Source organism: Cebus imitator, unplaced genomic scaffold (assembly GCF_001604975.1).
Source record: "Cebus imitator isolate Cc_AM_T3 unplaced genomic scaffold, Cebus_imitator-1.0 Scaffold122, whole genome shotgun sequence".
In the NCBI taxonomy this organism is placed as follows: domain Eukaryota; kingdom Metazoa; phylum Chordata; class Mammalia; order Primates; family Cebidae; genus Cebus; species Cebus imitator.
Window position 1 is genome coordinate 3,880,207 of NW_016107437.1, and position 9,394 is coordinate 3,889,600.

Sequence of the window (9,394 nt, forward strand, 5' to 3'; positions counted from 1 at the left end):
AGGATTGTCTTGGTTATGCATGTTCTTTTTTGGTTCCATATGAAGTTTGAGCTGGTTTTTTCCAGTTGTATGAAGAAAGTCTTTGGTAGTTTGATGGGGATAGCATTGAATCTATAAATTATTTTGGGCAGTTTGGCCATTTTTGCGACATTGATTCTTCCTGACCATGAGCATGGAATGTTTTTCCATCTGTTTGTGTCCTCTCTTATTTCCTTGAGCAGTGGTTTATAGTTCTCTAAGAACCAGACTTTTAAAGATTGTATGACCATTAGAGATATGATACGAACCTAACACTTTTTGACACCAAAACCCATTTGTGGAAATACTGATCTGCTATGGAAAGGGATGTAGTTTTCAAGTTTCTCTGGGCATGGAGTCCTGGGTCCTGTTGGCAGCAGAGGAGTTGGAAAGGGTGAGGAACATGGGGCAGCCAGCTCAGGTGGCTGCACACTTCTTGTTCGGGGTCTTGGCCTAGGACTGCACTTCAACCTGTGATGACAAGATGACTTAGATGAGAGAAACTTCTATTGTGGAGCCTGCCTCTCACTGAAAGTGTTGGGTTAAGAAAAACCCAACTCTGCCACTTCCTAGCTGGTGACCTTGGTCCAGTTGTACTTCATCTTTGAGCCTCAGTTTGTTCTTCTCCAAAATCGGGATGATGATAAGACTTTCCTTGCTGGGATTTGGATGGGATTAACTGCATAATGCACAAAACGTCAAGGTCATTGCAAAAGTATAATACATGTTAGCAGAATGGTGGCTATTCGTGACTGTTTCTAGATACCATTCAGACCTGGGAATAGGGTCCATACAAGAGGAGATTTCATGAGCACAGGCTGTCATGGATTTCTAGATAAGGACTGCAAGGAGTGACTTAACTACTGAAATCAAGGTATCATGCGCGTGTGAGAGGGGGGAGGAGTGGGGCAGATGATAAATCAGCAAAATCCCAGAGAAAGCCAGGTCTCTGGGGAAAGTCTTGTTTCCCTTTGGTAGCTGGTGCTGTAGTTTAGCCCTGGATTTTTGTCCAGGTGCCCAGGTGTGTGATTTGAGGATTTCCTCAGGAGTGTGGTATTTTGCTTCGTTGACCTCCACCCCCTCTGCCTTTGCATGCCTTTGTGTCTTTACTGAGCAGGGCCTCTCTGAGTATACCACACAGCACTGTGAGGCCTATAAATACACAGTGACAGGGCAAACTAGTTCAGAGGCAATTGTTGCTGACTCAGACATTCGCTCCTCTGGCAGAAGGGAGCCACCATAGGACTTAAATAGGTGTGGCTCGCCCCTCCCCTGGTGTGGGCTCCTTACTCCTTGTCTGCCTTTCCCATCGTTCTGCCTGCCTCCCAACCACCTTCACTGACGGAGGGTCCCAACAGAAGTCGGCCCTTCCACAGGTCTCCCATGCAAGGAGGCTGCTGGGGTCCCGGTGTCTTGGTACTTTTCCATTCTCTCTTTGTCCTTTGCCACGGTGCCAGCAGAAGAGACGCTGGGAAAGAAAAGGTTGTCATTGTCACAAGAAAGGAGATAAGCTAAAGTATGACAAATTTCCCAACTGTGCTCCTCTGATTTGCATTGTGGGGAGAGGAGGCAGTTTTTCTCCCCACCTCGGAACTGCACAGAACAGTTGACAAAACAGGCAACTTCCCATCCTTGGATGATGACTTTAAAATAGGCCATTAAACAAAAGTAAAGCTAAGAGCCAGTGTGGTGCTGAATATACCCATTCTTACAAAATCTGCTATTTTTGAGTTAAATGTTGCGGAAATTACCGAATTTGCATTTAATTATTTTAATAGATCTTGTTTACAGATGACTAGGCAAAAATAAAATAAAAAAAAATCCCCCAAACTAATTCCCTTTGACTGCTCTGGTTGTAACTGTGCCTAAAATAGAAAAACTTACTCTGAATATTTTCTCAAAGTCGGAGGGAAAGCCAGCTTTAATTCCATTTTGTCTCATTGTCAATACCACACATACCGTTTCTTCTATTAAATGAGATTTATACTTTCGAAGTCAGAGATAAAATATATTTTCCCTGGTGAAGGACTCTTCTAGATCTGACTCCTGATGGGCTTGTAGACTTTGTTTTGGGTCAAATGAGGGGAAAAAGTGTTACATTGTCCAAAAGAGCATGACCTTTGTGGTTAAGCAGACCTGGGGTTGGATTCAAGCTTTGCTTCTTACTAGCTGTGTATCCTTGGGCAAATCACTTAACCTCTTTGAGTCTTTTTACTGTTTTCAAATAGAGATAGCAATTTAACTGTGTAAGAGTGTTATAAAAATTATTGCCTACTGGCAAACAGTAGGTCCTCAGTAAATAGATATTCCTTCCCTTTCCTCCTCTGCTTCTGTCTTTAGATGTCATCAGCCACTTTCTTCCTCCTTGACAGAGAAAACTTCATAGGTTCAATGATTTGTCAAATGCTTTCAAGGCTCCAAGGATAACCGAGAGAGAAGAAGAGAATTTTCTGAGCAATCGTTGTTCCTGGCCATACTTGTGGGCAACTTGTATTTGGAGGCTGTTTCTCAGAAGGAGATTGACAGGTGTCTAGTCTACTTGAAATACTTTTTATTCATATTTCTGCCCATCAGCCTACAATAAGCAATCAGCCTTCGTTCTTTGAAGGTCAGCTGAGAATGCGGGGAAGTGGTCAGCTTTGCTGTTTTGTTTCTGTGTTGCCAGATCCGCTACATTCTGCAGAGGTTACACATCTTAATTAAATGAGGAAGAAGCAATGAGCGACAGAGGCGGAGTAGAGGGGACATACTCATGTGTGATCACTTCACTGGGCCAGGGTAGGAAAAACAAAAAGGGAAGTGGTGATGGTAAGGGGGGTGGCTTCCAGTATCCTCCTCAGGACTGTTCTAGCTCCCATGAGTCTCAGCATAATACTTGCCACATATCAAGGAAAAGGACTACAGTCTAGACCATCTTCATTTTATGAAACTCGACCCTTGGGTTTCCAAGTATGAGAGGATAGCACATTCATTCAACAAACACTGCACCAGGAGTTCCATAAAGGCAGGGGCTGTTGACGATCTTTTCTCAACAGTGTACTCTCAGCATTGAACATAGTATCAGGTACCTAGTGAATACTTGATAAATAGTGAATGGGTTTATACAACAAGGCAATCAACTCTAGTGCAAGGGCTCCCAAGCTTGAGCACGCATCAGTGGGAGAGCTTGTTAAAACACAGATTGTTGTTGGCCCGTATGCCTAGAATTTCCAACTCCTTATGTCTGTGGTGGGCCTCGAGAATTTCCATTTGTGGTAATTTTCCAGGTGATGCTGTTGCTGCTGGTCCAAGGGCCATATTTTCAGAACCACTACTTCGTGGTCGAGAGTGAAAGTGCTGGAATCAAGAACACTTGAGTCTGAATCCCTCCTTCACTAGGTATTAGCTGGTTAGTGATGAGCAAGTTGCTTAACTCCTTTAAGCCTCTATTTCTATGTCTATGAAGTTGAGATAATAATACCCATGTCATAGGATGATTAAGAGGATTAAATGAGAGAAGGTTGACTTAAAATTCTCTGTGTAGGTCCTGCTCATAGTAGACACTTAATACACAGAAGGTAACTGGATTATGCACTGAGTGTGTACTGTGGCAAGGCCCTAAGCCTTGTGATGCAGAATGCAGAGACAAACACAATATCATCTCTGCCCTCAAGAAGCTTATAGATTAGTGGGGAAGCCAAGTGGTTAAACCACTAATCATTTACCGTGTGATAAATATAGGCTTCTATAGGCACAGAGGAAGGCCTTCGACCTATCTGGGGCTGGGGGCTCAGGGAAGGATCCTGGTGCAAGACTCATGTTGAAGCTGAATCTTAAATGTAGAGAAGATATGGAAGGTTGTAATAGGCAGAGAAAATGTTTGGATAGAATTGGAAGGGCCCATTTGGTGGCCTTGTAGTTATCCAAAGGCCTTTCATGGTGCCCAAATCTTACTATGAATAACCCCTTGGAGTCAAGGCAGATTCTATCTTGGAAATTTAATTCATTGAAACTTAATTAGATGTAGACTTTCTTACTTGCTCAGTTCCACCGTCTTGGACTTTTGATGTTTCATGAGCATCTGAAGTTTGTTCTTACCCCAGCCTTTTTGCATGTGCCATTTTTTCAACTGGGAACTCTCTCTTTCCTGAGACTTACTCATGGATGACTCCTCTTTATCTCCCCTGCTCAGAGAGGCCATTCTCTGACACCTGTTTTAGGGTGACCCCTCTGTTCCCTACACTGTATTCCTACTGGGCTTCATTTCTCTTCAGGGCACATCTCATTTTCTCAAGTCATATATTCATTTGCTCATTTATTGTCTCTTTCCCCTGCTAGAAGTTCAGCTCCATGAAGACAGGGACTGTTTCTGGCTTAAGTGCTTAGGAACATAATCAGCACTTGATAATTGTTTGTTGAATGACTATATGAGTAATAGTAAATGGGTGAATGAGTGAATCCCTGTACAGAACCCCACAATGGTCCTTGGAGACTACCTAGTTTCTCCTTCATGTTACATTGGAGGGAATTGAGGTCCTGGGAAGGGAACGGAATTTCCCAAAGCCACACAGGGAGTTGATGTTAGATCTGGTCTTGAACCCAGGAACTTGACCCTTGGAATAATGCTCTTAGCTCATCTACCCAAACAGAGAGCAGGCACTTTACAGGATGAGCCATCACATGGTGGAATGCCCCACATCATAGTGGCATTGTGTGATCAGAATTTTTTTTTTTGAGTGGGGTTTCCCTCTGTCCATCGGGCTGGAGTACAATGACGCAGTCACTCTTGAGCTCAAGTGATCCCCCTGGTTCAGCCTCCCGAGTAGCTAGGACCACAGGTTTGTGCCACCATGCCTACCTATTTCAAAATAAATTATTTTTAGAGATGGGGTCTTGCTTTGTTACCCAGGCTGAGCTTGAACTCTTGGCCTCAAGTGATTCTCCTGTCTTGGCCTCCCAAAGTGCTGGGATGACAGGTGCAAGCCACCATGCTTGGCCTGATTATAAAGTCTTCAGGAGCTTTGACTTTGGTGGAAGTGTCATTCCTATATAGAGTGCAGCTTAATAGCACTGGGTGACTGGGAATGGACAGGGATAGTTTTAGAAGTAAGTACAGTAAAATATCATATTAGACAGCGTCATACGTCACCAGTTTGTCCTGGCCAGTGGTGAAAATTCTGTGATTCTGAGTCAAACCAAACAAGCTAATAATCACAGTAGTACTAATTCTGGCCCTCCTACTAATGATAATGCAGTCAATAGTAATGAGCACTTCCTCTGTGTGAGCCACTGTGTCTCGTGCTTTACATTTGCAGCATCTTTCAACAGTGTCAATCTGACACCTTTGTTACCACCCCATTTCACAGAAGAAATGAAGGGTCAGAGAGATGAAGTCACCTGTCCCTGATTTTGGACTAGGGTTGGCTGACTCCAGAGCACACGCTCTTAATGCTGATAACAGATGTAAATCCTGGGCTCAAATCCTGACTGTGACATTTAGGGCCTCAAGCAAGCAACAACCTCTCTCAGCCTTGGTTTCCTCATCCATAAAAATGGTGCAAAAATACACTCCCTGATGGATTGCCACAAATCCCATTCAGGGATTCATTATGGCATTTATTGGCATCCATAAATGCCAGCTCTTATAGTTAATGGCCCCTCTTCTTTTCTTTAACTCTATTTCAGTATTAGGTGTTCTGTGTTGCCATATACCCATTAACGTCCCAGGAACCCAGGGAATCTCCATGTTTCTCTGTCTTGCTGGCCCTGTGTTTTCCATCTTGCCTTCAGAATTTTTGAATCTTGTTTTCTGCAAGTGAGAAAGCGGGGAGGTTCTCTTTGTAAAACATAAGAGCTACTATTACGCTACAATGAGACAGGAAGGAGGCCTGGAGAAAGACATCTGGAATCAACCCAAAGGACTTGAGTGGTTTCTGGAGGCTGCAGGGAGCAGAATGTCCAAAGTTTCTTCCTTAAGGAGCTGCTGTGGGCTCCCATCCACTCTGTGCTGTTGCTGCCTCCCAGAACACAGCTCAGTGTTGAGTCAGATGGAATTTCACACAGGCTGGGTGGTTCTGGAGTCAGACAGGCTTCCAGCTCTGTTAAATCTGGGTCAGTCTTTTGTTAGATCTGCAGTCTTGGTCAACTCCCTTTGTTTCTCTGAGATTTGGTTTCCTCATCTGCAAAATGGGCTGGTTGTGAAGAGTAAATAAAGGGATGAGTAGTTAAAAGGATTGTGTACACATGACAGACTGACATTAAAAGCTGCTGTGGTTGGCGCAGTGGCTCACGCCTATAATCCCAGAACTTTGGGAGGCTTAGGTGGGCCAATCACAAGGTCAAGAGATAGGGACCACCCTGACCAACATGGTGAAACCCCATCTCTACTAAAAAAAAAAATACAGAAATTAGCTGGGCTTGGTGGTGTGCACCTGTAATCCCAGCTACTCAGGAGGCTGAGGCAGGAGAATCACTTCAACGCAGGAGGTGGAGGTTGCAGTGAGCTGAGATCATGCCACTGCACTGCAGCCTGGTGACAGGGTGAGACTGTCTCAAAAAAAAAAAAAAGCTGCTAAATTTATTCAACAAATATTTATTGAATACTAAATGCCTATGAGGTACTGTTCTAGATCTGGGGTTGGCAAACTATGACCCTGAGGCCAAACCCAGCTGCCACCTGTTTTTGCAAATAACATTTTACTGCAACCCATCCAGGTTGATTCATTGACCTATCATCTATGGCCGATGCTGCTGCAACAGAAGTGCATGGTTGTGACAATAACAGGCTCACAAGATTACAGTATGTAGTCTCCAGCCCTTTACGGAAAAAGTTGCTCATCTCTGATCAAAGTGAACAAGACACATACACATCTCTGATGGAACTTTCAAGGAGCAGGAAGACCATAATAAGCAAAGTAAAAAAGAAACTGTATAATATATAAGAAGGTAGCAAAAAAGGGAGAAGAATAAAACAAGGGTGGGGGAGAGAGAATGCTGGGGTGAGTAGAATGGTGGTTCTGAGTAGGCTGACCCAGGCCAACTTCACTGAGAAGGTATCATTTCAGCCTTGAGTTGATGGGGAGGAGAGAGCAGGCAGTGAGGATACTGGGAATTGTTCCAAGCAGAGGCACCAGTAACTGCAAGGGCCCTGAGGCAGGAGTGTGCTCCGAGCATCCTGAAATCAGTGAGGAGTCTAGTGTGGCTGGACACAGATGGGCAGCAGGGACTGGGTTGGCGGGGGCAGAAGCAGGAGATGCGAATCCTCCTTTTAGGGTCACCAGTTGTCTCAGACCTTGTGGTGCTTCTGTGTACTGCCTTTTTCTCCCAGTGAGCTGGAAGCCACTGCCCAGGGTTGACCCAAGAAGCAACATGATCAGAGTTATACTTTACAAATCCCAAGGGCCTCCCAGCGAACTGGAGAAAAATCCAGATTAGAGAGCCTGGGAGGCTCCCTGTTGACCTCTGAGCCTTTTGTTCCTGAATATTTCCTTTTAAAATTTAGGCAGGCATCAAGAATCCTGACACCTACAGGAGCTTGGCTGGATGGGACACAGCAGGAGTTCTCAGGACCATAGCAAAGTGAGGGACACACAGCCCTTTAAGGACGGCTACAATTTACCTCCAGCCGGTGGCTGTTATATAGGAAGGTCAGCTCAGTGTCATCAGAGCTGACTCCTCAAGAGAACTCAGAGATGCAGATTTTAACATAAAAATTTTCTGCATTTATATATGGGCTAGTAATTCAACTTGTCTTTTTAAACATCATGCTGGACAAAACATATTTGCAGTACCTTTTCTGCAAACATACTCCCAGTTTACTCAATACAAGGATTTGGGCTTCTTTTTGTTTTATTTTTTTGAGTAGGTCTTTGGGACCTGGTGTTAGAAAATTGTTGTTTGTAATAAGGTGCCCATGGTAAATTGTGATATGGACCAGAACACACACAGGAGGACTCTGTGGTGCCCTGCATAGCCCTCGGGCTGGTGTAGCAGGTTGCAAGGGACTTAGGTCTGAATATCCCTTTTGGCTTCTGTTACCTTGTGGGTGTAGCTGGTACAGGAATGACAGCTCATTTATATTCTGGGGCTGGCCATGTGCTCGGGACTGTCCGAGAGATTGAGAAGTTGACTCCTTGCTTGGGGCCTCCGGAAGTATACACTGCAGGAGAAAGGGTAGCACAAGCTGTCCTTAAAAACAGAGAAATACTACTCTCTCCTTCTACAAGTTCGGGTAATTTATTTATTTATTTTTGAGATGGGATTTTGCTGTCGTTGCCCAGGCTGGAATGCAGTGGTGTTATCTCGGCTTACTGCAGCCTCTGCCTCCTGGGTTCAAGGGATTCTCTTGCCTCAGCCTCCTGAGTAGCTGGGGTTATAGGCATGTGCCACCATGCCTGGCTAATTTTATATTTCTAGTAGAGGTGGGGTTTCACCGTGTTGGTCAGGCTGGTCTCGAACTCTTGGCCTCAGGTGATCTGCCCTGCCATGGTCTCCCAAAATGCTGGGATTATAGGCATGAGCCACCATGCCTGGCCTAAGTTTGGCTATTTTAGATTCCACATCTATGTGGGATCCTGCAATGTTTGTCTTTCAATGACCGGCTTATTTTTCTTAGCATCATGCTTTCAGGTGTGTCTATGTTTCCGGGGCTGTGGGGAGAGGGAAGTGGGGAGATACTGACCAAGAGGTAGCAGGTTTCAGTTGCGCAAGATGAATGAGCTCTGGAGATCTTATGTACAGTCATGTGACCTTTGCTAACAGTACTATACATATACTTGAGATTTGCCGAGATGGTAGGTCTTAAGTGTTCTCACACAAAGAAACAAAAGGATATAATAACTAACTCTCCTGTGGTGATTATGTCACAATACATATGTCTACCAAAACATCAAGTTGTTTACCTCAAATACATACAATTTTAATTTTTCAGTCATACCTCATTAAGGCTGGATTAAAGAAATATATACTGGGAAAAAACACACATATGAAAACCCAGTGGAGATAGACTGGCTGGTGCCAGTTTACCAGAATGAAGGCCTCAGGCCAGTCTGGCCAACAATCATGCTGTGTTTGGGTTGATGGTCTTGTTTAAAAAACTGTTTTAAGCTACTTGTTGGCTTTCAAAAATCAAAAGGTTTCATACTGCTGCTTTGCTTATATACCCAGAAGCGAGATTGCTGTATCATAGGGTCATTGTATTTTTTGAGGGACCTCCATACTGTTTTCCATAGTAGCTGTACTAACTTCTGTTCCTACCAACAGTGGAGATAAGGGTTCCCTTTTCTCCACATCCTCGCCAACACTTGCTGTCGTTTGTCTTTTTGATAATAGCCATTCCAACAGATGTAAAGGAATATGCACAATTATTATTTGTCAATTAAAACTAAGTAAGTAAATA

At 44.1% G+C, this 9,394-nt stretch overlaps 1 protein-coding gene across 2 annotated transcripts in view; it reads left to right on the top strand.

Annotated features, from left to right (window-relative positions):
- SHISA9 (shisa family member 9) overlaps window positions 1–9,394 on the top strand; it is a 341,549-nt gene that overhangs the window by 181,919 nt on the left and 150,236 nt on the right. The gene's annotated exons all lie outside the window — the stretch shown is intronic.